General features: G+C 38.2%; 1 protein-coding gene and 1 long non-coding RNA gene across 4 annotated transcripts in view; one reads left to right on the forward strand and one right to left on the reverse strand.

Annotated features, from left to right (window-relative positions):
• IL15 (interleukin 15) overlaps positions 1–4,749 on the reverse strand; it is a 48,609-nt gene extending 43,860 nt beyond the window's left edge. Inside the window, exon 1 of the mRNA XM_075035837.1 lies at positions 4,599–4,749. The gene's annotated coding sequence lies outside the window, so the exon portion shown is untranslated. The remainder of the gene's footprint in view (positions 1–4,598) is intronic.
• LOC142034486 (uncharacterized) overlaps positions 1–24,914 on the forward strand; it is a 51,281-nt gene that overhangs the window by 2,556 nt on the left and 23,811 nt on the right. For 2 of the 3 annotated variants that reach the window (XR_012651659.1, XR_012651660.1), the window contains exon 3: positions 1,876–2,047. This is a non-coding gene — a long non-coding RNA (uncharacterized LOC142034486). Of the gene's footprint in view, positions 1–1,875; positions 2,048–11,148; positions 11,269–24,914 lie in introns of all 3 variants that reach the window. The other variant, XR_012651661.1, reaches the window with a different exon arrangement.

The raw sequence follows: 24,914 nt of genomic DNA on the forward strand, positions 1-24,914 counted from the left end.
TTTGGCTGGAATTCTTGCCATGACAGAGTACAAAAATGCAAGTGAAAAGGAGGTACCAGCATTGCAGGAAAAAACACCAGCTTAGATCAACATTTAAACCACATGAACACAATCATTTATTAACTGTTTTTTCCTAAGGGCACTTCTAAGGCAAAAGTGGTCATAAACACCTCTGTTTCTTCAGTTTACTCCAGCTCAAAGAATGAGAGTAAATTATTTCAAGTATACACCTGAGTGTATGTATTTGGACTTGAGATCCCAAAGTCTCTCATATTTGTCACTGTTTAAAACTGAAAGAAAATAGATTGTTTTCCATTTGTCTTTGCTTTTTGATGTGATACCTTTGCTACACTATAATTTGTCAGAATATTCTCAACTAGGAAAAATTTATAAACAAAGAGCCAAAAACAAGCTCACAAAGCTTTAGGTATTCATGAATTATGTTCTGTGGGAAAAGTGGAAGAATCACTCATTTGAAATTTTTTTAAAATCACTTTCCAAACAGTTTCCTTTGAACACTGCAAAATGGAAACACTGTATATAGAGTGGATTTTTTTTTTCTTCTTTTTTTTAGAACTACCTCTCTGAGTTTGTTCTTCTTTTATGAACTATGTTTTGCTGGCATTTCTGAATTTAAATTATATCAATTTCTAGCTTAATTTAAAAACTGTTCCTAAACATTACGGTAGTTGTATATAAAAATAATGCAAGTGTCAGTATGTATTACATTACAATAGGGTGGCAATACCACCTGCACTGCCTCAAAATTTAATACTCATTCATTTTCTTAATTACACAAAAATGTGCTTCCTAATTACACATGGGGCATTTTATAGTCGTCTAAACACTACTAGCCACATCAAGGTGTTTATTTATATCATAAATTATTCTCATACTCTCGTACAAGCAAAATACACTTTTCTAATTTATGCAAGTTTCATTTATAGTGGACACAGGCTATTTGGCAAGATATTGGCAATTATTCTCACTAATGAGCTACTAAATTGTAATTTAGTATTATAAGTGCAGTGACGAAGAATGTGCATAACTTATATCATGCAAACAGTAAAGTGAAAACAGATGCACGAATGTAATTTTGAAAACAAAACAGGATAACTGAAAATTCAAACATGACCGTGCTGATTTGAAGCAACATTGTACAAACGTTTTGTGTGGCTGCATGACAGCCAACAACCACTTTAGGTTTGCTGTACTCTGAAAAGTTTGCCCATATTCTCATGAAATTAATTCCTTTGGAATTAGTGTTGGTTCTGTCACTGAACACTGGGAGAGGAAGTATTGCTACAGGAGCAAGAGTGAAGAAGTGGGAGGGAAGGTGGCTTTTCCAGAGCAACGTGATATGGGTGCTTATACAAAAATGCCATATTTTCTGAAGGTAGTCTGGAAAAAAATGGCAGCTCTTGCAGAGCCAGATCCCTTCTGGATGGTCCCCAACTGACCAGCTCAGAGCCAACTTTCTTTGCTAAATTTCTAAATGCTTAAAGATGGGACTGCACTACACTCTTCTCACCTACTGTCTCAGTATCAGTTCTTTTAAAAAAAAGAGTGTTGAAATGGAGGCCTTCTCTGATAAGGTGTGAGCTTTTATAAGATATTATGCTCTGATAAGCATAATGATTTTTATTTTTTTTTAATGAATTCCAGAATTTTTAGAGAACCTGAACCCAAATGTACAGGCAGATGCAGAGGACAGTAACTGTGATTTGAATAGTGTCTCTTCCTGAGTATTTTTTTATTACAGTGTTCCTGCTGTGTTTGAATTTTTGCTGAAGGGCTGAACTACTACACCCTCAATTATGAACCTCATGAATTTCTGCATAGGAAAATGAAAGAACTGCTGTTTTCTTCCTCTAGGTGACAGAGTGGATGTAAAAAGCTGATAAGCAGGTACAACTCTAGCTTCCCCGGACTCCCTGTGTGGCAGCCAGAGGAGCTAACTCAGGGGGAAACAGCCTTTTGCCTCTGAGGAGTCACATCCCGATCATCCCACCAGTGTTCACCATTACTGCATGTCATTTCAGCTAAGGTGAGCCTTGATTCTAGTGATAGTGGCCAGCAGCAGTGTGCCTTTCTCCTGAGCAGGAGAGGACAGAGGGGAACTTGTATGATGAGGGAGTTAGGTAAATCTGTCTTTGATGTATGCTAGGAAGGTGCATTTCTGGAAATTATAATCTTCAGCAAATCCTACACATAACTGAATTTGGGAACTGTCCTGCACCAATGCTGTAACAACATATAAACCAATATTCAAGTCTGAAATAATTCTATGGCAGAGTTATTGCTGTAATAGAACATGTAATATACTAAACATGTTACTAGGTGGGAATGTGCACCTTCTGAAAATCTGGGCAACTTCTGCTTCATGGCTGCTATAGGACTATAGATAAACTGTGTCTTTTTTTCTTTTTTTTTTTTTCCTTCATACTAAACTATAATGTGTCCTAAATTATAGACTCTTCAGATTGGTTATTAAAAACTTCTGGCATCTCAAAAATGCTATTTGATTTCTAGACACATCTGGAGAGACATTAATATTCTGCCTTTCAGAAGCACACACAATATTTCTGGCATGTTATAATTTATCAACTATTACCACTAAGCATGAGCTATTCCTATTTAAAGAGATGGTGTTTCCAAGCAAAACCATATCAATTGCTAAGTTAGCAAAAAACAAAACAAAGGGAAAAGCATTTAATGCTTAAAATGAATAGGCATACCTTTCTGAGTCTGAAAAAAGGTTACACAGGGAAATGTGCAGCTCTTAGTTGGAGTCATGTAGGGAACCTACAAGCTTAAGTGTTTTGTTTAGTGCCTTGTGAGCAAGCACTATCCTATTTAGAGAAAATATTTACAGTATTGCAGCCTAAAGGTATTCCTGAAAGAGTTGCTCCTTAAATTGCATGATAGATACAGAAAATCCTACACAAAATAAAATAAATATGTGAATAAAAAAGCTGGCTAACATCCCAAAAGGGATGTCTTTACTATAGCAGTTCTCTCAAGTTATACTTGTTTATTTCTCTCTGTCTTAATCAACCCTGAGTGCAATGGCCAGACCACAAAACTCTTGCGGTCCACGCTCTCTCAGTGTTCTCTGACATAGAGACCTACGTGCCAAATCCACAAAACTGTTAGTGACTCTAATCCTTAAGTTCCCAGCTAGTTCTCATAGGAATAATTCTCTACTCAAATGCTTTTTTGAACTTAGGGTGCTGTGCCACTTGACTTGAGATGACTGGGCACTTTCTGAACTGGGTAGCTGGAGCCCAGTGCAGTGCCTTGGGACTCAGGCACATTTAGCTGTTAGGTTTCACGTGCTGAACAGGGCACTGTCTAAATTAGCCAATTAGCAGGGCTAGGAAAAGCCTTTTGAGGGTTTGAGTGCCCTTGACTGCCACTGACCATGCCTCCAAGCAGGATCCATAACTCAGGATCCTCCCATGAAAGCAGTGCCTTTCTTCAGTTTAAAGCACAGCATCCAAAACATGTGTCGGTCCAGATTTACTAGACAAACATTTTATAAGTGTTTCTCAATAGAAATTCCAGAATAGTGAATTCAAGAATCAAAATGTTACATTATAATAATGAAACTGGATCACTCACAGGGAGGGGGTGGTGGATTCTTTTCCTCAAAGCTAACTATTTTTCAAAACAATTTGTCGATATCTCTCAGTCTTAGTCCATGTAGACACCCTCCCTGAGGTTAACAGCCTGCTTTGCAGCTCACTTTGCCATTTGTAGGTGGAGCTTTCACAAATGCAGGAGAATCAGATCCTAACCCATATGATGATGCAAATAAGTAAATCCTATTAAAAAGAAGTAACACAAAAAAGAGGGCTGAAAGAGGAAAGAATGCAACTGAGTAATGATGTGCATTCCATCAAGATTATTTCCCTTTTTTTCTTTTAATACTAAAATACAATAACCATGGCATATGTATTGTGTTTCTCATTTGATAATACTGCTTTATAGTTTCATTATACTGTAATACAGCTGGTCTTTTTAATGCTCAGAGCTTTTGTGACAAATGTAGAAATCAGTCAGTAGAAAGTAATTTCTGTATAAATAGAGAAAACAAGGTATTTAGCTGCCACATGGACAGAATGTATTCTAAACACTTGAAATTTAAGAGACTCTGCACAACATGCTGTATTTAGCCAAAAAAGGAAGGAAAGGGCTTTCTCCAAGTAGTTTAACTTTAAATTAGGGGTCATACCAAATTCAAGGTTGTCTTTAGTTTTGTCACATAGCTTTCAGGTTGCTAGGGTATATAAAGAGCCCTTTCATATATTATGACACACTTGTGCAATATTAAACTCCCACATCACCCCACAATATATTGCTCACTCCTTTACATGAAAAAGTCAATATGCTTTCTGTAGGGCATCTTAATATGTGGCATACTGTGTACAGAAAGGATGAATGCACTGGGAGTTATCAAAAGTCTGACTAGCTGATGAAAAGATAGTGTTTTGAAATTTACTATCAATAATTGGTCATTTGTCATTTCAGTCCTTCGATTTTTTGATAGCTTATTGTCCTCAGACCAGCAATGTTTCCCATCTGTTATTTCTTACCTTTCCCCAGAGCACCTGTTATTCAGCAGCAGCAGCTTCCTCTGAACAGTATGCCATTGCTTTTGCTGGCACCGCGTGGGACGCAGAAATATTCAATATGCATAAGAATAGAGATTCCCCATTTTTAACCTCCACTGCTCATTCTGAATCCTTCTACCTCTGCCTCGTGACTGTCTAGCCTAAGTCACTGAAATTCATTGTAGGAAATCACATGGGTGGCATGTAGCAGCAGAAATATACAGGGTGTTTCCAGTCCTCTCCATTCCTCTGATTATTTATCTGCGTGTACTTCACGTACCCTGAAAACAGCCAAAGATAAGATGTTTATGGACAGGAGTTTCCAGTATCAGGCCACTGAACTCTATTTGTCTAGTGAGCAGTCCAGATTAATTGTCTGTATCAAGGTCCAAAAATGGGCAGTCTTGCAGACGCAAACAGTGGCCCACAGAAGCAGAGACTGCTGAGGGTGACTTTGCAGCTGCTCAGACCCATGGCTGGGCCAGGCCCATCCACAGGGAAATGAGAAGGTCCCTGCTTCCGAGGGATACAAGGAGTGTATCTGAATTGACTTTTAGCTGTGTGAAAACCTCAGTGTTTCCTAAAATCAGCATGTCTAGCTACCCCTGATCTATGTCTTGCAGTTCTTGTGACTGTTCAAGGGGATTCACGATCTGCTGAAGATTGCTCAAAATAGAGAAAGACCAAAGGCTGACTTCGGGGCTGTGTCCTAGCATGGAGCGTGAATTGCCAATGCAATAATGTCCAAACTGGGGAAACCGACAATAAGCCAAAAACTTTTGTCAGTACAGTTGCATCAAAGTTTCTGTGCATTAAGATAAAAGGTGAAAGGTGCTCAACAGATTATGATATTCTCTCCAGAGTTGAAAATGTGGGAGAAAAAAAAAGCAGCTTTTTGTAAAAAAATATTATTGAAGAGATGAGACTCAAACCACCCATTGTTACTAACTTTGCCTATTTTTTATAACCAAACAGTAGCATCCAGCAATATCTGAAATATAAATAAAAATCATATGTATTGAATTTTAATCAATATAGGTAGAGATGCTTTTTCACTGGAACAAAGTTGAGACTTTGCCGCTATGAAAGGGAGTTAAAGAGACTCTACAGGACATTGCAATTAAGAATGCAATTACTGATATGTGGCCATTAGGCTTCATGTATGTATTTAATAAACAAATCAAGCCTAAACTCAGGAAAATACATTGCCTCAAAAAGATTTCAGTTTGTGAGAGTGCAACTACACATAGTAATGCTAATCCATAAATCCTGCATAGCGAAGATACTAAGTAGTGAACTTGCAAGACATGGACAAGTAGTCGATGTAGGCATACTCCAGAAGAACAGTGGACTTGATGTCACCTGAGAAAGGCTAATAAAATCTCTCAAAAATCTTAGATATGGAAAACTATGACATTTCTTCTCACTTCCCAGATATCGAAGTTACTGGCTGCTTTTTTTACCACAAGATTCCTTCTGAAGCGAGTCCCACTGAATTTACCAAAGAGCATCCATTTTTTTGCAGCTCCCAATGTAACTAGTTTCCTGCCTTTAAAATGAATGTTGTGCAGCTTAGGGGAGGGATAGAATTGAGTTCCTGCTGATATTACACTTTCTTGCAAACCCTTCCATGTATTTATACCAGTGGAGACTCTATGATTTCCTAGATCTACATTACATGCAGCTGGTACATAAAATTGCATGCTTTACTTGTTTCATCCCTGGGTGACTGTATGAAATCAATTTTAATCTACTCTCATACACATATCAATAGAAGCTTAGACCTAAGAATCTGATAAACACAGTTGTCTTCTGGCACTCTAGAGGAGCAAGAGATGCATTTAATCTTTGGCAAGGAGGAAGGCCTAAGTCTTTGCACTGAATATATGAAAAAGTGATTTGAAATGCTGATGATGGTGCAGATTCATAATACCCTAAACCACAAGGTCTCAGAGGCCTTTTTTATTGCCAGTCACCCCAATTAGCAGTAGCTATATTCAGCAACCTTTAATAAAATCCTCTATGCTCTACTTTGGCTGAAATAGAAGGTTTAGCTTAAAATGATGTTTTTTGCTAATCTGTGCATTTCTCAGAAGCAGGGTGAATAAATGAACCTGATGACCTTCTCAAGACTGCCTAGGGAATGTAAATGGCTGCAGGATATGGCATGCAAGAGAGGTGCACAGCAAAGGTAGGATACTGTGGCAAATGCAGGGAAACTGAGAGAATGAGAAAACACATAGCAGAGCTCTAGGTCTTAGAGGTAGGCAAAAAACTTTTAGAGGAAACTGAGCACTCTATGCTCTAACTCAGGACCAGAAGTGATGTTCCTCCAGGCAAGGATGAGTGGGCAGGGAGAGAGATGTGTTTAAAATATCCATTCTGTCTGACCTAGTGACTCTGAGTTAATTTGAAAATGTGGGTATTTTTATGAGCTGTTCAGAATCTCTTGGTGCTGTTTACAATTTGTTGACTGCCCTCCAGTCTCTGGCTGAGCAGCAGATTCTCTTCCCGTCTTGTGTGTAGGCTACTCTTGGTCCCCCCTTTTTTTTTTCCCCTTTGCATGCCTCTGCCAGCCCATGGCTGATTGTAACTGACTGTCTTCTCCAGAAGCTGTGCCATAACTGGTTATCCCCTTGCCATTTTCGAGCAGCTGACTATTCAGATTTTGCACTTGGCCTGTTGCAGTTTGGGCCACTTCTCCAGTTTTTCAAGATTATTTTGCAGTCTGCTTTTACCTTCCAAAATGTTTCATTCCTTCTGTTCAGTACTGTCTGAGATTTTGTCAGCAGCGCTTTCATTTGATAGCTGCATCACAAGAGAAAGTCCTTGAATAATGACCTACCCATATTCCCTTCTTTTAATTATGCGAGTTCCTCTGTGAGCTGCACTCCTGAGTCCACCTTTCCAACAGGCTGTGCCCCCTCATGCTGGCAGATTCCCTGCTTGCTTGTATTAATTTCACATGACAGCATGTCAAAAGTCTTACTGAAGTCAAGACAACATGACAGCTACTGCTTCTCCTCTATCATTTAGACTTGTTATTCTGTCACAAAAGGAAGAATAATTTGTCATAATTTGTCCATAACAAAATTTGTGGGCTTCTTGCTCCTCCAATTTCCATTTTCTTTGGGCGTTTCTCTGGTAGGTTTTCAAGCGTGGGACACTACCTGTCTGGACTGTAGTGCCCTCACTCTTTCTGCCCCTGCCTTGAGGACAGTCACTCTGCGCCTGTCACATCAAAGTTTCTGAAAGGGGACGAGATAGGAAGCCCACACTCAGTCAAAGCGAAGGTCTGTTAGCCCAGAATGCAGCCCGCCTGCTGTCTGCTCACCAGAGGCACATGGGGAGGACGAGAGCAGAGCGGGGCACAGGGACCCTTCCCCAGTGATACTGTTGGGTCCTCCAGAGATTTCTCGGACAGCTTGTGTCTTTCAGGCAGCAAAAAGCTCTGCAAGCTGTCACAGTCATTCACATCAGATCTTAAACAGGGGTCCTGTTTTGTTCACAGATGGTCCTATTTGTTCACTATTTGTTCTCTGCACTTTGCCTGCTAATGAGAATTTACTTTTTATTTTTGGTGGCATGATCTGTTCTCTGTCATAAACAAAGTTTTAAACTTCTAAATTTTATCACTGAAGCTCCAAGTGATTTTCAGCTGTGGTGTCTTGATAAGTAAAATGTTGCATATTATTTAAAAAATATTCATATATCTAAAAATTATGGTAACACCTCCTTTTGCATCTGGTGATAAATGCAGTATGTCCTTTGTATAATACTTCCAGAGGCAGGGAAAGTACAACTATTTCATAATATGAATGCCCAGTTTGGCCCTAAGTGAGTGTATATTTGGTTCATGAATGCAGACCTAGGAATATCTGTGCTGCACTTTCAGAAGCAATTAAATCTTTCTATGTAAATATTTGAACATTTGGGGCCTGGGATTTTTAATAAGGTGTAGGACATTGCATGACAGACTGGCTAGTCTAATCCTATAAACTGTTGCAAGTAAATGCCTATGTTTCATTTACCCTCATGTCTTCAATTACTTGTTTGCACTTCAGCTCTTCACATGGTGTATTGCTACTAGTTTGTAGATTATATGTCTAGAAAAATTTTAAACAGAGGCAAAGTAAAAACTATTGTCTGACACTGAAATGTATACTTCACTTATAAACCTATCCCAAACAGAGCATCAGAAAAAAATAGTAGGCAATAGTAATTTGGAATAGAAAAGAACAGAACAGAACAGAACAGAATAGAATACAATACAATACCATAGAATAGAATACAATAGAATAGAACCATTTAGGTTGAAAAAGACCTTTAAGATCATCAAGACCAACCGTTAACCTAGCACTGCTAAGTCCACCCCTAAACCATGCCCCTAAGCACCACATCTGCATATCTTTTAAATACCTCCAGGGATGGTGACTGAACCACTTCCATGGGCAGCCTGTTCCACTGCCTGACAACCCTTTCAGTGAAGAAATTTTTCTTAATATCCAACCTAAACCTCCCCTGGCACAACTTGAGGCCTTTTCCTCTCGTCCTATCACTTGTTATTTGGGAAAGAGACTGACACCCACCTTGCTACAATCTCCTTTCAGGTAGTTGTAGAAAGCGATAAGGTCTCCCCTCAGCCTCCTTTTCTCCCACCATGTTTCTGTGATGGCAACCATGTCATAGTTTTCCTGCTGCACAATGGCTTCCAGCTCCTCTTGTTTGTTGCCCATGCTGCACACAGTGGTGTAGATGCGCTTCAGTTGGGCTATTGACCCCGCCACCTTTTTGGGGGGAGAAGCCCTAATTCCTATGTGACCATTCTGAGGCGCTTCTGTGGTTTCTAATACATCAATAACCCTTGCCTCTTTGCTGCTGCATAGATTTCCATCCCCTACCTCCACTGAGACAGCACACTGAAGGACTGCACTAGCACAGCATTCCTCAAACATTGCCACCAGGCTTATCTCATTTGTTAATATCCTTATCTGAGTGTGTACTGGATGCTGTTAAGTGATAACTACTGCAACTGCAGTAGATAATTTTTTAATTAAGCTTTCAAAAAATTTCAGTATATTTTTATTCTTCTGGCAGTTAAGCTCTATTTTATGGTTTATAGCTTTATAATAACTCTTAACTTACTTTTCAAACCATGATTTAGGTGTTTACAGTGAAAAGTATTCCACAAAATATTTGAAAAAAACTGGGGAAAAAAATTACTTTGCTGCAATCTTTCACTATTAACATGTTCTCCCAGCAAATTGCTGATCTTTAGAGATTCAGTCAGATTTGAACCATATGTCAGGTAAGGAAACATCAGCTGGTATAAATTGGTATAGCCTGCTGTTTTGCTGCTACATGATCATTGTCTACCAGTATAGAGGATTTTGAAACTTTCACTTCTGGGGAAACTACATTTCTACCTGAAACAAAATATTATATTACTTCCTTCTCTGTTGTTATAATGGCTTATGGTGTTATAAAAAATAAACAATAGGATGCTAGTTAGCCTATATGGAATAGATATTTACAGAAAAGGGTCAGTTTTCTAAGATAAATTTTCACTTGGAAACAGTTCACTTTTGAGTTACTGTCACGTAGAAAGATGAAGACACTTTCAAAGTGTGAATGTCAAGATTAGGGAGGATGATCCTGTGGGTGAAACCATTAACATGGACTTCTTGAGGGGGATTTATAGATGATCTTTACATCTAGGAATCACAAGGACAGGAGAAAGTGCTGACTTTAACAAACAGACAACTCCATATGGTAGATGATCAAGGGGAGTTAGCAGATATGCAGATGATATCTTTGAAGCTTTAAAAAGATTTGTGTTCCAAAAGCCACAACCAACTTAATTGGTTTTCTAGAACCTTTGACTCTGTTCAGTGTGGGACCGTGTGAAATAATAGACCATTCGAGTAAAATATATGATTGTTATTGCAAAAAGTAAGAGAGGTCAAAAGGACATGTTGAAAGGAAATGGAAATAGATTATTTCCAAGTTGAAAAAGGGGTAAATGTTGAGAGGAGCTCAGTGATTTAATGTTTCAGGATAGTTCACTAAGGTTTGTAAGTTTTTAGACAAGCTCCAGTTCAGTAAAAGTTTCTTAACTCCTCTTAGCCAGATAGCCCAGTGAACAGATAAAATGGATTTTCAGGTGGGATGTTGGTTAGGATTTTTAGCAATTTAGATAGCTGGGGTTTTTTCCCCATCCTTTTTTTTTTCTTACCCACCTTAGAAGATAAGGAGATGGAGAAACTCCGGTTTCTTAACCTTTTGAGCAAAAAATGAGTTTACAATTGCTATGGAAGACCTGCATCATAAATCAGGTTCTTTTGCGATTTGTGAACAAATCTTGACTTTGTTAAGATCACTTTCTTTTATGTATTTGGAATTAGTACTGCAAATTGAAGTGTTAGCTTTGTTTCATGTGGAACTGAAAAGTACTGTATAAAAGCTAGGAATTACTGTTTATTTACTGTATGTGAAACTATGCAGTAACATGTCTCCTCTTTATTTACATTAGGTGACCTTTATAAGCTTCCTCTTCTTGACTGAGTAAATCTCACAATTCTGTTTTCCCTTGCACATCTGTAAATGAGACCGTTGTCGAATGAGGGATATTAATGAATACTAAACCAGAAAGGTGCGTAGTTGAAGAATTCACTTGTTTGCTTAGCTTACATCCATACACCATGGATTTTTTCTGCAGTCAATGGAGATTTATTCTACAGAATTTAAGCTTATAATTTTTCAAGTCTTCATAGCCTAAAGGGTCATGAGAAGAACTTTCCATAAATGAACTAGATGTAACTGATGGGATATTGTCCAGGAAGTAAAGTGTTTTGAACAATAAGGAAAAGAGTTGTGTGAACTATACTTTTTTAACACTGATTTTTCAAGCCAGTCAACAGTATGAAGAAAATGTAAATGTTAACTCTCGTACTGATGGCTCCAGCAGACAGAACTAGGTATTATGTTTACCTGTGGACACACACTAGGGTAAAGTTTCTGGCTGGGGAACACAGACATAGCCCCTTCTCCATCTCCCTGTGGCCCTTCCCACCATGCTTAAAAACCTGGGACTCTATACCCACAGAAAGGGTGGAAACAGTAGTCGAAAAAGGCAGTTGCTACCTAGTCACCCTTTGGAAGTGCTCAATTTCTTGACATATTATTGTCTTCATTACCAAGGCCAACATTGCCAACAGTACTGGGACATACTGTGATTTGAAAAGCAGGACCAGTCTGTGCCTGTGAATATGTGATATAATGCTTATAATCCCATCTAGCCATAAATCTGCTGAAAAATGTCTTGTCTGCCAGAAAGCTAGCTGGACTGAACAACAGCAACTGCTGTAGCTAAAAACAGTGTGTGCATTTGTTTTCTGGGCTGTACAGAGCAACATTTTACAGACAACTAAAGCAATCTGTAGCAGAACAGAAACAGGATTGATTATTTCAAATAAAACCGTATTTTGTTTCTATCAATAGCATGATTAAGCTGGCACTTTACTCTGAGGTAAAGATCAGAAGTATTTGTTTTATACTCTGTTGAAACAAGTAGTGTTTTTTCCCCCGCTGGTTTTGAGGAGCAGCGAGACTCAATCACAAAGCATAGTTGTTTGAATTACAAGTTCTGCTTTTGCTGCCAATTTTAGGAAGATTCCTTTCAGCCATACTTCACACTAGCATGCATGTGGGTTTTTTTAATCTTTCCATCAACAACCAAAAAGTGTTTTACATAAGTCTGAACATGTTGTAACAACTTTGATGTTAACCCACATAAGAACTTCTCTACACAAGGAGATTCAGAAAACTAAGGCAAAGCAATTAGAGTGATATGCATAAATGAATAGTCTTAACACCTGTTTTCTGTTGCCTTCATTTGGGAATAAAGTGACTCTAGCTCAGATCACTTCAATAGCAACCTAAAAGTAAAGGTATACCTTTCCCTTTCAAGGGATTACAGGTAAGAAATGTATATGCCAGCCAAAGATTTTCATCTTTTGATAGGACGTCATTTTGGGAACTGCTGAAATAATCTAATTTTTATCTTGCAAGACGCAGTCTCTTTCAGGATTCAATATGATCAGTTTTGTTGATGTTTTAAGAGTTTCATTCTGCCCACGTAACTGAGTATGGCTCTGAGCTTACTGGCTCAACCAAATACTGTGAAGCAAGAATTACATAAAGAGATTTTTATTTAAAGGATGTCAATGTTTTCAATCTTGGCAAAAGAGTAGTTGCTGAAAAATTTTCTTTGGGTCACAATGGTTACTGTGAAGGGAAGAATCTTGAATATGAAGTAATTACAATTTTTGAGTCAAGGGATACGAGATAAACCCCAGGTTTATTTAAACCATCTTTTCCTAGAAATTGCCATTGTTTTTGTTTCTCTTGCTGTCTCTTCCAGATGTTTTTGGTTTTCCTTTTTTCCACTAAATATATTTGGTTTGAAGATATGTTTTGATAATTTTTTTTATACGCTTCAGCTTGTTTGGGTGGACCAATTAAGGATGAAATATATGTTTGTCTAGAAATGCTTATTTGTAAGGGCAGAGGAAATTGTGTAATTTTTCATGTGTTTATTCAATAGTTTGCCTGTTGTTTATGATTCTGTTTTATATTCTAGCTTAGAAGTCTGAATCTTCAGATCTGACCACTCAAAATTCTTTTTCTTGATGAAAGTTTAACCTTTGTGACCTGTAAAAATGCTTATAAACTGGAGTTCTTTGCAAGGTCTTCTAAGAAAATCAGTCCAGTACAATTGCAGGAAAATGCTTATTATTATTTTCTTCCCTTTTGTAATCACACCTTCACTCTTTTCTTTTTATTTTCTCATCTAGTATTTGCTAGTTAAGTAAAATCTTTCTTTAAAATTCTGGTCTTAAGTTTTTAATCAGCCCTTCACTTTTTCCCCTCTTAGATGTCTTATGAAATCCTGCGGTTTGGGCATATGTTGCCTCCATAATCCAAATCCAGCAATTTTGGTTGTTCTGTAGCATACTTCATATTCTTTTCTGACCTGGATGTTTTTTCATTCACAGCCTCTGGGAAAACAACATTTCCTTATTTTGAATATGCTAAGCCTTTTGAGATGATACTTGTCTTTTCTGAAAGACAGGTCTTTTTACGCAGTCCTTCATGTCAACAAGTTTAACAAAAGATAGACCCCTCTTGCTAAGAGTGTGTACATATAAAAATAACAATGTTGCAGAAACCAACCAGAGACAAAGATCTGTCACAAGTCTACTTAATGAGTGTCTTATTAACCAACTATCTCTGCATTATGGAAAAGCCTGTAAAATCAAAATGCTGCTTTCTAGAGCCTCTGTTCCTGACTAAAAGTAATAATATCAGTTATTAACAATTAATCTCAGGATAAGCAGGACTTCTTGTTACATGCCTAAGCCCAAACTTGCAAATGTGTTTTTTAGGCTCAAAAAATGGTGACACATTGTGCAGGAACAAATTGAAGCATAAACCATGCCCAGTGAGAAGGGCATGTTACATCTAATATTTGTTCAACTGTAATATCTCCTAGTAAGACTATCTCAAGCCAGCAAGAATACTAGGTTCCTTATGGTCACTATGAACACGTCCAAGCTCTTCTGGAGCAAGACATCTTAAACCACCATCAGGCTCTTCTGTAATTCATTCGTTTTCTCACCTTTTACATTGTTCATGATGGTCTCTTCCTCACTGAGAACTCTCATCCTTCCTGCCCTGTCCTTGCAGTTTCCCTTCAAGCACTGAAATGGTGACAAACTGCCACACAAAGGACAGTCTCCTCAATCTGAGCCAGCGCTGTTCCATCTGCTATTTAGCAGGGGTTCATGGAAAAGTAACTAGCCCAAATACTCCTATTAAAAGTGGAAATAATTTCATTTATGCATAAAACTACATTAGCCTAATTTAGCCAGAACCCTTATTGTTCAACTGTGTGGAGTATTTGTTTAGTGGTGAATCCCAAAGGTGTCTTGTTTTTAGCTGCAGGGCATAGGCTGCATGCAGTCATTGGCCTTCCCCCAACTTGAATCATTGCCTTACCAAACAATGTTACTTCCATGAGCTATATGCAGAATTTTAGAATGGCAGAATTTCTCAAAGTGCACGTTTTATAGCTAATCTGTGATAATTATCACTTAATTTGATAGAAGAGGAGGGTGAGAGGGCAAAAAGTTTAATTACTGCTACATGGCTGGAGCATTGTATCATCATCAGATAAAGTGCTGTATAATTTGTTTGTAGGGTTTTACCTTGTAATATCTCTAATGGTGTGATATTCCTAACTAGTTTTCCATGTATGTTTGCAAATTTCATTGTTAATAACAATCCTAATATAGTATTCATTAGCCTGTTAATTACATTGTCATTTAGAAACCCTTGCTTCCAATTAGCTTTAATGACAACACTGGAGTCATTTTTCTGTGCTGCCATTTTTGTGCAACACTTTCCCATTTAAACTGCCTGCTGTTCTATCTTAATTAAATTTAATAACAGTAGTGGTAGTTTATAGGGGACTTTTTAACCTCATTTAATGTCAGACCATTTATACTAGTTTGAAGTAGGCACTGAAAATGTTTGCATTAATCCAATTACTTTGAAAAGGAGCAAACTTGACTTGTTTCAGATGATTTTAATTAAGGCAAAATCCCCATGAAAGGTCAAACTCCCTACCTGAGCAAATATGTAGAAACATTAGGGTTTTTTTCTAAGTACACTGAAGACACAGTGAAAAATCAACAATACAAAGAAGAAGGAAGCCTTTTTTTTTTTTTTAAATTTTTTTTTTTTAATAGCAGAAGAAAAGGATGAAAAATCTGACCGTGTCATTAGTGACTCAGTACTGCCATTCAGACAGAACTTCAGGTAGGGAACGGTTGCAGTATTTTTTAACTTGGGCAAGCTCCACAGGACCTGCATAATATACTTAGCATTATGCAGCATCCTTGAAGTTGCACAGTGAAACTAGAATCATGGCTCTCATTAAAAATAATTATCTTTATTTAAAGCTCCTTGGAGAATCTCTCCATGAGATTATAGAAAATCATAGAAAAGTGAGATTGAAAGAGATGCTAGAGGTCACCTACTCCATCCTCCTCCTCAAGCAAGCTATCTAGACCAATACCATTTCTGAAGAAAAGTTTGTTACACCTTATAATCCTACTTTAATAACAATTTCACAGCTTCTTTGGTGGGCTCCGAATGATGAGGTCAAATTTCTGTGATGAAGATTGTTCCAATACTGACTGTCTCTCTGTGAATTTGGAGATGATTGCGGACACCTTTATCCTAGACTATTTATTTGACTCTAGAGAGGCAGTAAGTTTGACTGTGCTCTGGAAAATCCTATGGCTCCCTTAGGGTGTTGCCTAGATCTCAGATATGGTTTTGCATGTAGAGGCTGATGAAGGAGAAATTGGAAGTATTCCAGTGATCTCACAAAGAAGGTAGCTGCCAGGACAGTATGCTGAACATGGGAGATGCAGCGAAGTAAAGGAAGGGGAAGGAGGGATGCAATTTCACAGTTGGAGGTGAGAGGGAAAAGCCAGCTGTAAGTAAAAGACAAGCCGCAGGCAGCGATGGTAGGCTGTGCTTGGAAGAATCTGTGCTTGCGAAGCAGAAGTGGGGGCTGATGGAGCAAAATCCTTGGCAGCCTCATAGGGTCATTGTCCCATGACTGGCAAGTTAAGTAAGATAACTCCAAAGTGGTAAAGAGACTGAGGCAGGAAACTGTCTCTACAGGCTTCCTTTTCCGTAGCAGATGCAAATCTCGGAGATTTCAGGGGAGGGAAGAGGAAGGCAGGTCTTTCCTTTCCAGAGCACTGCTTAGATCTTGCTTACCTCTTTTTAATACACACCATGAAAGTGTAATAGGCAGCTTTCTGCTCAGCTTGCTGACAGGCCTATAAGTCACCCTTAGACCTGGTCAACAGTTTCATATAACCATAGAATCATTTAGGTTGGAAAAGACCTTTAAGATCATCAAGACCAACTGTTAACCTAGCACTGCCAGGTCTACCTACCACTAAACCATGTCCCTAAGCACCACATCTACACGTCTTTTAAATACCTCCAGAGGTGGTGATTCAGCCCCTTCCCTGGGCAGCCTGTTCCAGTGCCTGACACCCCTTTCAGTGAAGAAGTTTTTCCTACTACCCAGTTTAAAGCTCCCCTGGCGCAACCTCTCGTCTTACCATTTGTTACTTGGGAGAAGAGACTGTCCCCCACCTCGCTACAACCTCCCTTCAGGTAGTCATAGAGTGATAAGGTCTCCCCTCAGCCTCCTTTTCTCCAGGCTAAACAGTCTAGCAAATGAACAGCCTAGCAAAGAAGCTCCACATCATGTCAGAGGGATGTGTGGCAAAAGTATCCTAAATGACTACCTTGTTTGTTCCTATTTACCACATCAACTGGGATGCATACATTGCCAAAGAAAGGGGGCAATTTTAAAACATGGGAAAGAGTTAACTCCTGCATTCCCTAGCAAAAGCTGATGAGGAATAGCTTAGTGTCAGCAGCTGTTTCTCAGTGTACTTGTAGGTGCTGTTGGTATCTCGCAAAGTTGAATGCCTTCAAGAGGCAGGTGGGATCGCAGAAGCCTTTCCTGGGATGAGGAGACAAGAATGTGCTTTTAGGCACATTGAAATGAAGAGTAGCTGTGAAAGTTAAAGGCAGACAGGAGCTAGGATGAAATTTAAATAATAAAAACAATAAAAATAATCCTCAGTGCAGCTCAAAAGCAAATAAAAAGGACATTTCAGGATTATAAATGACAGGAAAGAAGAAAGGTGGATTGGGGATTGGTAAAAAAGCGGGCAGGGAAGAAACTCCAGCAATATGATGTCAGTTTGATATATACGTATCTGTTAAGTTTGCCTGAATTCAATAGCAAGAAATAGAATAGTTTGAACCACACTAGTTTTACAAACAAGTTTTACTGCTCAAAACTTCAAAAACAAAATGTGAAGATGGATCACTTGGCATGTCTGGTGACACTAACTTCGTGTTGTGTATATTGTAAGATGTTTTTTTGTCCAGATTTAGGAATCCTCTGGCTTTTGTTACCAAGCTTTCAGGATAACTTTTCAGATAGATTTCTTTTTTCTTTTATTACCAAAAAGAAATGAGAATGTGCACGAAGCATAGCTTGATAGTGAACAGAGTTAAAGAAGTTGTCACAGTTTGCAGCAAAAATTTGAACATTATCTAGTTGGGTTTCAGTCCACAGAACACTGGAGTGTAAAACAGCTGCGGTCACGGGAGGAAAGCAGGCTGAGGACTGGACAGTTAATGTTTCATGTGGGAAATCTTTCCTGGACAATGAGTCTTTGTTTGTGAAATTTATTGTTGGGTCCCTTCCCTTCCTGTTCCTTAATGTGAAACGTGCCCAGAAGAAGCATTATTTAATAGATCGTTTAACTGGGTATTTAGAGTGTAATTTCGAGGTGATGTAGATTATATGCTGTTTTTCAGACACACTCATTAAGGGAATTGACACTTTGAAAAGCAGGCATTTCCAGGTATTAAGTACCCTAAATTCCAATTAATGATGTGATAGCCAAGGACAGGGAGAACCATGCAATGCAGCATCTGTTTTGCTCCCTTAATGATGCAGTGCACTGCAGAGACATTCAAACTATGTATCTCAAAGTAGGATTCTCTGAATCTCTGCCTCTCTCATGAAAAACTTCCTTGGTTACCGAGAGGAATACTGAGAACATGGAAATGGCTTTAATCTAGGATTTAGAAATGAACATAACTAAATACAGGCCTACATCAGCCTTTCCCATAAGCACAGCTTGTATGTGGCCCTCACCTGTTCTCTCTTCTGAATTAATATTGACATGGAGAAATGCCACTGACCATGAATGTGTTTTCTGTATAAGAGTTCTCGCTGTTGCTACTACAAAGGCAGCTCTTCCAACACAAGCCCGAGGAGAAGTTTTTCTGCTCCCTTTGACAACTTCTAAGTACCAATAGCAGAATAAATGGTCAGAAAATTTCCTATCCAAAATCTTTCTTAACAGGGATTTTACTAGATGCTGCAAGACCTTTCTAACTTGCAGCTGAATGGATCAAATAAATTAAGAAATTGTGTGAAAGCATTTAGTCATCTTATGACAAACACATCAATTCTTCTAAACTTTTCTTATGTTGGGACCACATAGCAAGGTTGTCCTCAAAGTTCTGGTGCTGGCTGGGGGGAATGAGTGTACCTAAATTCCTGTTGGCATTCTGTGCAGATATCCAATATTATTCAACTTTCAACTAATAACTTCTATTTGATTCTTTAAGTATAAATAAGACTGTACATGTTTGTATAACCTCTGAAAATGAGAGGGATTTTTTTGGTATAGATGTGTTACGGAGGCACACCCAATCAATTGTTTACTTTTTTCTCTCTCTTGGGCATGAATATACGTTTTGTTGCTAAACAGGGATTTTAAGCTTCTGGCCTTTTTGGCCGTTTGGATTCCTTTTCTTAGCACCTCTCTCAGTTCAAATCCATGGCCTTGAGCCCTCCAGAGTTTGGTTAATTATATCTTTCCATTCAATAAAACCCACAGTGTCACTCTTTCCTTTTAGAAGTTAGTTTTTTGGCATCCCTGTTAATACTGTGGCTCCAGATGTAGAGTACAGTGTGAGCCCTCAGCTGAATTTCTAGGCTTCTCATTAACTGTGCCTAATGCCTTGGCTTTGGGCTGCTTTGAGATCAAGGTGACATTTTTCCTTGTGAGGCTGTTCCTACATGATTGTATGCTTTCTAGAAGGTGATCTGTATAACCAGAGATGGGCATAATAACCCTAATGAAATGTTTTAACTGGAAAACTGGATCCAGTGTTGTTTATGACTCTTGCCTGAAGAAGGAAAATAAAGTATGCCTGAGATACAACAGGTTGCTCCCAATTCCATGCCTGCGCTGACTACAGCTCTTGGCACAGACTGAAGAAAGAGAGCATGCTTAAATAACCTGTCTGCTACTGGCCAGAGGAAGAACAGCAAAGAAAAGCTGAGCTTCTCAGAGGCTCAGGTTTGAACTCAAATGTCCAATTTCAAAAGAATGAGGTTAACATAGTGTCTTGCAGAGACCTGGGGTTTGTGGTGTATGAATGCAGTGAGAACATCTACTAGATGGAAACTTTCCGTATTGTTTGTGACATCCAGCTAGGCTCAGCTAATGAATTAGGAATGGCAATTTAGTGTATGTTCAGAAATCTAATTGCAAATACCTGGAGAAATGTAAAGTCAAGTCTAAGAGGGATGTATGAAGTTTAGTGTTTAAAATACTGGCTAGCAGCAACATGCCTGCAGGGGAGGAAGAAGAGGGGGATGTATTAATTACAACTTTGGGCATAAACGCTTACATTGCAGTATCATTTTTGTTCATATTAGCCTTTTCTTGGATCAAGCTTCATAAATACAAGAGCAGTAGGGAGAAAATTAAGTCAGATTGTTTAGGACAGTACTGCACTGACAACAAAGCCAAAGAAAGATGCTGACAATTCATGGTTCAGAGGAAAGACTTAGAGACAAGAGGAGACATACAACACAAATGCTAAGGTTTGTAAGTTCTTTTAAAATTTCAATTGCACTTTTCTGTGCATTAAGGGGAGTTTCTCTCTCAACTTCCATGGAAGTGAAATTTGTTCCTTGATGTATACAAACCACTGAATTAATCCAAGTGTTTGCTTCTATAGTGTCCCAAGAAGGCTGAACCTGGGAGCTGTAACCTTCTTTAAAAAACAGAAATTAACTTGATAATGAATAAAATTGTGGACGTTGCCTGTCCATCTCTAGCAGCCTGCTTCCATTGACTTGCTGAGTAGTTTTGTTTTGTTTTGTTTTTTATTTTGCTGTGGTTTATCTCTCCTATCTTTAAATATCTTTCAGTTATGAAACTGTTTGCTGGAGATTCAGAATGGCTCATTTAGGCTTTTCAGAAAAAATAATGACAGTTCAAATCCAATAATTCTTTCTTTCCAGTGAAGAAATAGTAACGTTAATTTTTTGTTTCAGCAGGGAAAACTGTCCAGTGACATTGACTGCAGTATTTTTATCACTGCACTTACTGCTATTGTTCTTTGATGTGTTGTGAGAATTTTTTAAATGAACTTTCTTTCCTGTTCCTTTAATTATCTGAGGTTGTTCACAACACCTGTCTCTGCTACCTTTGAAACTGTTGCAAAGCCATATGCTACAAAGCCAGAGCAATAAGACATATGGAGACAACTTTGGGAAATATGCAGCCAGCTAGCTGAAAAGATTTTAGGAAATATATCTTCTTGCTTGAAAAAGAGAGAAAAAAGACAGGGGGGGGAAAAAAGAAAAGAAAAGGAAAACATTTAGTGGCAAGTATTTCAAAGCATTTAAAACATCTCTGTATATTAAAATCAAAATTATTGCTTAGATCACTCTCTGTGATTCCCAGCTCAGAACCTGATTCCAAATACCCTGTTGTAACAGTAATTAAATGTAGATATCTTGTGAATGATCTTGGGATCACTGAAGTTAACAGGTCTCTTCTTTTTTTCTTTCCCACTGTCTTCAATGATCTTGATATGAAGTCATATTTTCCATTTTGCTTAATATTCCTTATTTCCTTGGACATCCTGAGAGAACTTTTTTCTTGTACAATATTTACTGAATTCAGCTGTAAGAGGTGTTTGGTTTTTGTAAGATAAATTATTTTTTAGTGCTTCTAGATCCTTTTTAGGTTCATAGCAATATCTTCATGTACTTTTTGGTAACATGTAAAATTAGAAGAACTCTTCTGTCTAAATGCAGGCACAGAAACTGTCTGTCACTGATAAGCTGCTTGTTATCTTCTAGCTACAACAAATGCTGTCTTGATTTTTTTTTTCCTGTAGTCTTTCCAGCTGACTGGTTCTAAATTTCTATGCAATGACACTCCATGATCACCTGCCAGACTGCTGGTTTGAGACAGGATAATGGCAGCACAGATTTCTCAGCAAGTTTTGACTTCCTTTCCTGCTGTCACCCATATCTAGTTTAGTAACTTCTGTGCTTTCTGATATTTATATTCTTTAGTAAGCATGGAAGTGCTACTGTTGCAGATTAGTGCCCCAAGCAGTTCTTTGCAATGCGGCCTTCATCTAGGAGTCCCTGGATGGGGTTTTAACAATGCAAACAAAATATATTGCTGCTTCTGAATAAGCTTCCTATAGGAAATGTTCCTTCTGCTTTCTCAAAGTGGATGCTAATTTAATGGTTTTGAATGATAGCTGTCAAGCACTCACCAAAATCTTGACAATCAATATTTTTCTCTTTCATGATTTCTGTGCAATTCCAGCCTGCCTTATGCTGTCCCTTTATATAGGGTAGTTGTTCTACAGGTTTTTCAGAAAATCAGTTTTTCAGAAAAGTATGAATACTGTCCCGCTCAGCTCTTCTCTAAAAAACTCCCTGGAAGACTTTTTGCAGTCTGTGCTGTTTCAGAGGAAATATTTAGTAATTTGAAAACTTTTCTCCTGTATATTCATCTTAAAAAAGAAGAAGAAGAAAAAAAGCTATATGTGTAAAATGAAAATATATTTAACAATTTCACAACTCTTGGAAATACTTGCTGAAATTGCTACAAAAATATGGATGTACAAACATGGATGTTAGTCAATCAGTTTTAAAGGTGATCTATTTTTAACATATTTGTCCAGGCTTCAATACCATTTTCCTGGTATTTAGAATGGGTTTTTTTAATTTACTTTGATTAGATCCAAACTAGTTGCCCCTATGGTTTTGTCATCATGGTCTGTTTAAATAGACCGTGTAATTGGAAACTACATAATAGGCTTGTTTGCTTAATTGACTAATAGCAGTCTTTGCGTTTATTGCATAACTGATAACAAAATACTTATTTTAAAAGTCTCTAAGTTTGCACATATAAATCAATAATGTTAAATAGTCAATCTATAGTACCTTGCTGGGGATACCATAGAGCATGCCTTGTCTTAGCTTTTCCCTTCTCCGTTTGAAACTGTTCTCACAGAATAAAAGAGGTGAGGTTTGCATGGAGAAGCAGTATCTCCTCTTAGATCAGCTAGTGGAGGCAAAAGGACGGGGCAAGCTTCCAGGCACTCTTCTGAAGCAGAGACAGCAAGCTGCAGTCTAGCAGAGATTAGGAACAACTGTCCTGAGTTGAACAGCTGTCCTGTCCTGGGTGGAACAGCTGTCCTGGGTTGCCAGAGGAAGCCGTGCATGAGAAAATTGTACTTGGCACTTGCAGAGAACAGTGGGATAATAAGAAGGAGAAAAGGAACATGGCATTAGGCCACCGTAGCTGAAACAACTCTACTGTTGCCACCTTTCTTGAGTGGATTCTTGATCCTAAAGCACTTCCATGGCTTTCTCAGAAACAAGGAGAGCCAGCACTGGAATAGAGGAATTACTGTACTAGAAATAACATCAAAACGCTGCTCTTTCCTTTGTGCACCAAGAAGCCATCCATCGTCTCATCTTTGTTATTTGTTGCATCGAACATGTTTGTAGAAATCCTGTGCTGGCCAGAAGCAGCTTTTCAGGAAGATTGTGTCACCAAAGCACGTGACAGTAAGAAAGCACAGCAGTGTATGGCATGGCAGCTCTGTGATGATACATCAGAGTATTTGTACTGCATTTACTTTGTTCTGCAGATGGATTTTTCTGATTGCTTTAAGTTGACCAAGATCTGACAAAGCTGAACAGTGTCTTGCCATCAAATGACAATGTCTCTGGGAATAGGCTTTGGAATGACTAACATGACACAATATGGTTCTGGCTATTTCTAGTCAGTCTCAACAAATGAACTGGAATCTTTTTTGGAAGTTATTTCACTCTTTCACTGTTTTACTGTTCATACATATCTTAAAGAATTCTAAGAAGTATTTAGCCTTAAATGGCATTCCCTTGGCAAGATTTGAGAAGATATGTGTTAGAAATGCTGAGCTGGTGCAGCCTGTAACCACTGATCACTAAGTCTGAGTCTCAGAATTTAAGCTTTAGCAGTAATCCAAGTGTCAGGGAGAGTACAGATGGAAATGTTTACTTAACTGTTTTTCAGCCAATGTTGAGCAGTTTTGTGCTGCATGTTTACTATTGCTTTCTTCACCCCAGCTTAAATGTCTTGAGAGACAGTGATTCTGCAGTATCTTTGGCAAGTGTTTTGTGGTATAGGTGGCCTTGCCATTCTGTAACTCCTTAAAGTGGAGAATTGAAAAAATAAATACTTGGCAGTATTTATTGCAGATCTAAGTGGGTCATGCCATGCAACTGTCTCTAATTAAAAACGCATAAGATACTGCTGTATTTTAAAAAAGCACTTTAACTTGAGTACTAGAAATGTGTTAGATTATAATAAGTACTTTTTTATCCAAGTGCAAATGCTGAGCAAATGCCTGCAAGGAAAGGGTTAGCAGAGTAAATCAACAGAGACTAAATGTCTGCACTTTCAAAACAGGTTTGAAATATAATATGTTGAAATTTTATTTAATGGAAAAACCTGATCCTCATTTTCAGGTACCAAAGATGTTCTGAGAGAGGATATTACATCTCTAGCTGCTCTGAATTTACATTTTGTACAAATTCTCAAAGCAGATAATAAGAACCCTTTTTCCTTTTTGCTTTTCTGCTGTTGTGCCCTGACTCAGGAGTTCTCTGTTTCTACTTTTTCTGACAATCAGTACCAGCAAGTGCCACTCCTGTTCTGGTAGCATTTGTGAGAACAAGCCAGTAGCCTGTAGCTATCTCTATAAAGCTTGACAGAGTTACAAAAATGGCACCAATAATTTGGAAGCTTCAGTGGCAAATGACCTGACAGAAATTTATAAATAAAGCTCAGAAACTTGGCTGACCTGATCGCCATCAACAAATTTCCTTTAGGTCAGTTATTTAAAGGCTAGGAGAGAGGTCTATGGGCAATGTTCTTTCACAATATGATGTTTTTCTAGCAGAGATTGTAGTTATTTAAGAATTGTTTATTAAAGTTTCAGGCTAGGGTAAAATATGACAATCAGAGATACATATTCAGTGCCAGTTTATCCTTTTGCCTCATGGTAAGTTTCTCTGTAGTATGTAAATGGCTTGGTCAAAGGCTCATCCATCCTTTGGAGCAGAGTTCTCATTGAGCTTTCTTTAGATGGATGAGGTGAGCTTTATGAGTGTTTTTCTCAATGTGTACGAGATAAATGGTGCCATAAGGTACCTGGTGGTACTTCCCAGATATTTCTGTGTGCATTTCATGTAAAATGATGTTATGGAGGTAGGTGGATTGTTCTGTAGATTTCCTCTTC

Source organism: Buteo buteo, chromosome 1, assembly GCF_964188355.1.
Source record: "Buteo buteo chromosome 1, bButBut1.hap1.1, whole genome shotgun sequence".
Taxonomy (NCBI): domain Eukaryota; kingdom Metazoa; phylum Chordata; class Aves; order Accipitriformes; family Accipitridae; genus Buteo; species Buteo buteo.